Source organism: Octopus bimaculoides, chromosome 24 (genome assembly GCF_001194135.2).
Source record: "Octopus bimaculoides isolate UCB-OBI-ISO-001 chromosome 24, ASM119413v2, whole genome shotgun sequence".
In the NCBI taxonomy this organism is placed as follows: domain Eukaryota; kingdom Metazoa; phylum Mollusca; class Cephalopoda; order Octopoda; family Octopodidae; genus Octopus; species Octopus bimaculoides.
Genome location: NC_069004.1, coordinates 21,027,496 through 21,034,921, shown reverse-complemented (window position 1 = coordinate 21,034,921; position 7,426 = coordinate 21,027,496). Strand labels below are relative to the sequence as shown.

At 34.5% G+C, this 7,426-nt stretch overlaps 1 protein-coding gene across 2 annotated transcripts in view; it reads left to right on the top strand.

The window, feature by feature from the left end:
• The window catches only part of LOC106879737 (ras-related protein Rab-5A-like), a 147,113-nt gene that overhangs the window by 42,766 nt on the left and 96,921 nt on the right, over positions 1-7,426 (top strand). The window lies entirely within an intron of this gene.

Genomic DNA, 7,426 nt, shown 5'->3' with positions numbered 1-7,426 from the left:
AACATCCTTTGGAAATATCAGCTTCATTTCTTTCTATTCTTTATAATCTTCAGGTTTCAGGGCTCATATCTCACTCCCATACTGCATCACAGTACTAACATAAGTGTCATACAATCTACCCTTCACACTAAAGGAAAAGACCTTTGTTGCCAGCAGCAGCAGTAACTTTCTGAACTTCTTCCAACCTTTCCTTACTTTAACTACTACAGGAGTTGGACAAAATAATGGAAACACCATAGCATCATAATTTTGAAATATCTATAAAACCATCAAAAGCTTGTCTATTTTTATGTTTTTTGATTTATTATTAGTGTTGCTTAATATGTTTTGCTAGAATTGCTGTTTTTTTTCATATATCATCAGAAAAATTAAAATTCATTAAAATGACAGATCTATCAGACTTTCAAAGAGGTCAAATTCCTGGTTCTCATATGGTAGGCGCTAGCATAATGAAAACAACCGAAATGTTTTGTGTATCAAGAAGTACGGTCTCAAAAGTTATGACAGCCTTTGAGAAAGAGTGAAAAACCTCCTCGTCAAAACAAAACTCTGGAAGAAAGCCAAAACTTTCAGATAGGGACCGTTGTACTCTTATGCAAATTGTTAGAAAGTATCACAAAAGTACAGCTCCCAAAATTATTGCAGAGCTTAATGACCACCTCGAGAACTCAGTTTCCACAAAAACTGTTCACCGGGAGCTGCACAAAGCCGGATTTCACGGGAGGGCTGCAATCAGAAAACCACTACTTTCAAAAACAAATGTTGCAAAGCATTTAGAATGGAGTAAAGACCTACAGAATTGGTCCCTAGAGCAGTGGAAGAATGTTATTTTCTCGGATGAGTCATCCTTTACCTTATTTCTGACCACTGGCTGAATGTACATGTGAAGACAGCCAAAAGAAGCATTTGACCCAGACTGCCTTCTTCCAACTGTTAAACATGGAAGAGGATCTGTAATGATCTGATGGGCTGTATCTTGGAAATCCGCCAGCCCAATGGTTTCTGTTCATGGCAAAATTAATTGTCAAGACTATTTAAGCATTTTATCTGATCAAATTCATCCTATGTTTGCGGAACTGTTTCCAGAGGGAAATGCTATCTTTCAGGATGATAATGCACCAGCTAAAGTTATTGAATGGCACAAGGAACATTCTAGTGAAGTTGAACATTTTATCTGGCCACCACAGTCCCCAGATCTCAATATTATTGAAATGGTGCATTTTGGAAAAACAAGTAAGGAGTTTATATCCTCCACCATCATCACTACAAGAACTGGAGACTGTTTTAGCTGAAGAATGGACAAAAATTCCTTTGGAAACAATTCAAACTTTGTATGAGTCCACACCTCGTAGAATTCAAGCTATAATTACTACCAAAGGTGGTCCTAGCCCATATTAAATTAAATTTGTTTGAAATTTTAAGGTGTTTCCATTATTTTGTCCAACCCCTGCCTTACTGCCTACCTTACTCCTAGCAAACAAACATTTTTGACTACTTCTAGTAAGCCACTTTGGCATTTGAAAGAATCTATGTCTGGTATTCTCATATGTATTATTCAAGTGTGTTTGTCACATAGGAAGCTTATTTCCTCTGCTTGTCTTTATGTAATTCCACAATATCACTTGTGTGTCCGTAGCTTACACTGAGTTCAGCATATAAAATTTATACCTACACCTTTTCTGTCTGTTGAGCAAGGCTGTTTCCCTGAAGACACCAGGATCCTGATTTCTTTCCTACTTACCAAAACCATAATTTTTGCTAAGTTTGCCTTGTGATCTCTTGATTCCTCTCTAATTCCACTATAAATTCTGCCATGTAAACTAGGTCATCAGCATATCTGGCTATAAAAAACTGTCTCAAAAAGTACTTTTAAACCAATGTCCTACATGGAAATAACAGGCATAAAAATGATAATAATGTTATGTGTGCATGTGAATGTGTGTGTAAAATGATATAAATATATGTGTGTATATGCATGTGCATATGTATGTATATGTGAGCATCTGTTATTGAATAAAGCTTTCTTTGATATATTAAACCCAGTTTATGCTGTAAATAGAGATGTATCCCACCAGGTGTAATTAAATGACAAGCCATTTTGGCAAGCATGATAGGAGGTTTAACACCTACAAAGCTAAGTATAAATAGATTCACAAATACTCCCAGTAGATAGCATACTTAGCATGTGGTGGAATGGCTGTGAGGATAACATAGTTGTTGGGGGTTCAAACCTAATGCAGATATTTATGTTATTTTTATTTAGCCCAGGTCATCTATGTTCTGGCAGACCAAAGATGAAAAGCATCTTGTCTTTTTATTTTGTTTCAAACGTCCACTTCAGTCTACATTTTTTTAATGTGTCCTTTTTTTGTTAAAGTAATCAGTTTAGCTTGATTTTTGAAGAATGGTGAATCTTAATACATCTTTAATCTTTTCATTTTCTCCTTTATTTTCCAGAAGTGAGATTTCATTGTCATTTAGAAGAAATGCTTCCTTCTTGTCTGTTTTCATTGTTTTATGCTAAGTTTTCTTTTTTTTTGTGTGATTTTTCTCTTCTTTTATTCTTTTATTTGTTTCAGTCAATTGACTATGGCCATGCTGGAGCAATGCTTTGAAGGATTTTAGTCAAACAAATCGACCCCTTGACTTCTTTTTTTTTAAGCCTAGTACTTATTCTATCGGTCCGTTTTGCCAAACTGCTATGTTACAGGGACATAAACACACCAACACCGATTATCAAGCAGTGAAAAGGTGGGGGACAAACAGACACAAAGACATACAAACACACTCACATATTTTTTTTTTAGTCATTTAACTGCAGCCATGTTGGAGCACCACCTTTAGTCAAACAAATCAACCCCAGGACTTATTCCTTGTAAGCCTAGTACTTATTCTATCAGTCTCTTTTGCTGAACCACTAAGTTATGAAGATGTAAACATGCCAACATTTGTTGTCAAGCAATAGTGGAGGGACAAACATAGACACACAAACATATATATATATATATATATATATATATATATATGTATGTATGTATGTATGTATGTATTATATTAGAGGAAAAATCAAAACCAAGGCAGAACAAGTATCTCATGTCATTTAGAATAATTTTAATTAGGGTAAGGTGAATTTGAAGTCTTACAGCCATTTCTGGGGTAACACAAGTGGTAGGTTAGCATGCCCGTGCACTGGGTATTCCGTCATCTGAGACAAGGTATGAATATTTTAGACAGGGAAAAGTTTACAGTTTACAAGGAATAAAATTAACAGTTTATAAGAAATAAAATAAAAGAATAAGGAGTAAAAGTAATTTAGAAGAATATAGGCAGGAGAAGAATGTTCACAACTCATCTTTTTCCAGAGGATATGGATGTTGGTCAGTACTTCCATGAAGGTACAGGTCTTTACTTAAAATCCCAGGTAAATTCAGGCAGTATTTTGAATGATGTATTCATATTGTAAATGTGTATATAGAGTGAGAAAGTATGATGGACATAAATGGATTTTTTGAGAGAGAGAGGGGAGAAAGAGGAAGGAGAAAGGAATAAAAATAAGATAGTGGTAAAAGGGTAAAAAATAAGAATGAAATAAAAATATAAATGATAATAATAAAAATGATTAAAATAAAAGTAAAGGTAATGATAGATATATAATAAATGGGTTTTGTGAGTGAGTGAGTATGGGAGAGAGGAGAAACAGAAGAGAAAGGGAATAAAAATAAAATTACAGGTAACAGGGTAAAAAAAATAAGAATAAGAATAATAAATAAAAGTAAAGGTAATGAAGATATGTCAGTATTGTATTGGGGTTAGAGGTCAAACGCTAAAGTTTCAGTAAGCCAATCTAGGTAAGATTATAAGGACAATAGTTTAGTGTAGATATTTAAAATTGTATTTCAAGCTTAATAGCAATTAGATGATATGAGATAAAGGATTAAGAATTAAAATTAAATCTCAAAATCAGAAATTAAAGCCTAAATTTAAAATTACAAACTAAGAACACTAAAATCTAAAAAACTACAAAAACAAAAGTTATTTAGTTGAAATCAGCAAGTTTCTAAGATATTTATGTTGAGAGAGAGAGGTAGGGAAAAAAAGAAGAGAGTGTACACACACACATATATGCATACATATACATACACATATATACATACTTACATATACACACATGAGGTTTCATATAAAGCACACACATACATACAAATGTATGTATATGTGTGTGCTTTATATGTATGTTTATGTGCTATTTCTTTACTACCCACAAGGAGCTACACACAGAGGGGACAAACAAAGACAGACAAACAGATTAAGTCAATTATATCGACCCCAGTGCGTAACTGGTACTTATTTAATCGACCCCGAAAGGATGAAAGGCAAAGTCCACCTCGGCAGAATTTGAACTCAGAACGTAGCGGCAGACGAAATACCGCTAAGGCTTTCGCCTGGCGTGCTAACGTTTCTGCCAGCTCGCCGCCTTTTATGTATGTTTATGTGCATATATGTATTTTTTATTCCTTTCTCCTGTCTCTCTTTCTCTTCTCTCTCTCTCTCTTATACACCCACTCACAAAACCCATTTATATCCCTCATACTTTCTTGCTCTATATACACATTTACATTATGAATACATCATTCAAAATACTGACTGGATGTGCCAACCAACTTCCATATCCTTTGCAAAAAGATGAGTTGTGAAAATTCTTCTGCTATATTCTTTTAGCTACTTTTACTCTTTATTTTTTGTAAACTGAAAATTTTTCCCTGTCTAAAATATTCATACCTCGTCTCTGATGACGGAACACCCAGTGAATGGACATGCTAACTTACCACTTGGGTTATTCCAGAAACGGCTGTAAGACTTCAAATTCACCTTACCCTAATTAAATTATTCTAAATGACTTGAGATACTCATTCTGTCTTGGTTTTGATTTTTCCTCTAATATAATATACTAGCAGAAAGACTGCCCTCTGGGCGGTTTTATGCTAGACCCTTGATAATATATTCACATTTGATTCCCAGTTCTAATAATTTTTATATTTCACATCTAATCATTTCTATGTATAATAGTGCTCACTGCTCACTTGCTTAGTAAGTATTGCTTTCATTATTTTATGACAGTCATAATCTCTCTTTTTGAAACAAACACCATAGTAGTCCAACAACAGAGAGAGAAGCAATTTGTCAAGTTGTACCTCAAAACAACATCATCATCATCATCATCATCATCGTTTAACGTCCACATAGAGATTAAAATTCAGCAATCCATCTGTAAGCTTTGCAGTGTGTGTGAGAGAGAACATTGCAAACAATGAATGAAATAAACATGAAATTAAAAAAATCGTACAAATAAAAGGCATTACTACAGATGTATATGCCCCCAACAATGTTGCCTCATAACATCCAGAAAAATGGATACTTTTTAACAAAATTTTCTACAAATACTGCTTAGATTTTGTGGCTTCAGAGTATATAGGGATTTATGGGGAATAATTTTTGCGATGGGGTGGAGAGAGGAGTTTCAGAAAATTCACACAATCTGACTTTTTCTCCTCATAACTTTCAGGAAAATGGGTATCTTTCAATGAAAATTTATACAAATCCCTTTCAAACAGCATAGATTATGATTATAAAGAAATTTCTGGGGAAATTTTTTCCCTGGATTTTCCCCATTTTTTTAAACCACAGCCTACAAAATGATGGGCTTGTGGCAGGGGCTTCTTTATATGAAAAACGTTTTGAAAACTCTTTTTTTACACCCCACCTTCCTCATCATCACACTCCGGACCTATTTTGGCCAATGTTTTTTTGCACTTCAAAACCATGCATTTCCAGTAATTTTTTTTTTTTTAATTGTTAATATTTTCAGAGGGAAAAATGATTTAAGGGCGATTTGGCTATTGTTTCTAGCATATCCAATGACAACCCTCCTCATTCCTTTATCACTCTCGCTTGTATTGATGTTTGTCAATATTTTTTCCCCATAAATATATTTATATGCTATATAAAAGGAAATTTGAGAAATTATGAATTTTTTACAACCCTACTCCCAGCTCGCAATTGTTTCTGTTTAGAAATTATAAATATTGGAGAGCCTGAGAAGGCCATTGCTGGCGTTTATTCACAGTGATTTAAAAAAATTACTGAGATGTACTTGCATAGCAAGTGACTTGATCTGAGATCATGTGCTGAAACAAAAACAATTGCAGCATGGAAGATGTTTGTAAACCATTCAAGAATACACAAATACTGTTAGTTTCACTTCAACATTAAAATTTCATTTGTGTCAAAATATTTTTGTCGCTTTGAAACAGCGACCTGTTCGCTGACAAAACTTCACAAAAGTGATGCAGCACGTAGTTTTGTCAGTGACAGCACACACACACACACACACACACACACATTCATTGCCTTTCATTTGTGTATATGTGTATCTATGTGTGTGCATGAGTGTGTATTGTGTGTGTGTGTGTGTGTGTGTCACTGTTGAAATTGTGTTTGGAAACTGAATAAGGTGCATGTTTCAAGTACTTGTTGGTGACTTTTTGCTTTTTTTCTCCTCGTCTTCTGACAATAGTTACCCAACTTTCTAGGCTCTCTTCTTACAGGTATTTTAAAAGGATTTTCATCCAATAAATAATGTTTTTACATTACATATACATTAATAACGAATTCAAACTTAAAAGAGAAAATGAGAGACTTTACAAATGAAAATGGAATACTCTGCAGTGAATGCAATGAATATTTAAATTTGTGATGAATTGGATGCAATGAATAATTAAATTTGCAACAAATTGGAGTTAAAAAAATTCAATAAACCTAAGAAATCAAAATTATAGGAAATTTCTTAGAACATGAATTTATAAAAATATTTCCAGATGGTCAACCCTTTGATAATTGCTTTCTTTTAATACTTTTGGTAATTGTTACATACTTAATTAATAAGCAGCTTTCTTCATTATAGTATAGATACCTTCTATAACGGAACCCTAACACGGATCCCTAGATCCAGCCTTAGTTGTGATCTTGGAACCTAACGGTTGACCAACTATAGCACTCACCCAGCATACCTATCCATTTAGATCACAAGTGAACTAAACCCATCATATTCACCTAGCCAAAGATAAACATCTGTACCTGGCTTTCGTTGACATGGAGAAAGCCTTTGACATGGTCCGCCGATCCCTTATCTGGTAGTCAATGAGGAAACTAGGGATAGAAGAATGGTTAGTGAGAGCTGTGAGAACCATGTACAGAGACGCTGTCAGTAAGGTGAGGGTTGGCAATGAGTACAGTGAAGAATTCCGGGTAGAGGTAGGGGTCCACCAAGGTTCAGTCTTCAGCCCCCTCCTATTTATCATAGTCCTCCAGGCAATAACAGAGGAATTCAAGACAGGATGCCCCTGGGAGCTCCTCTATGCTGATGACC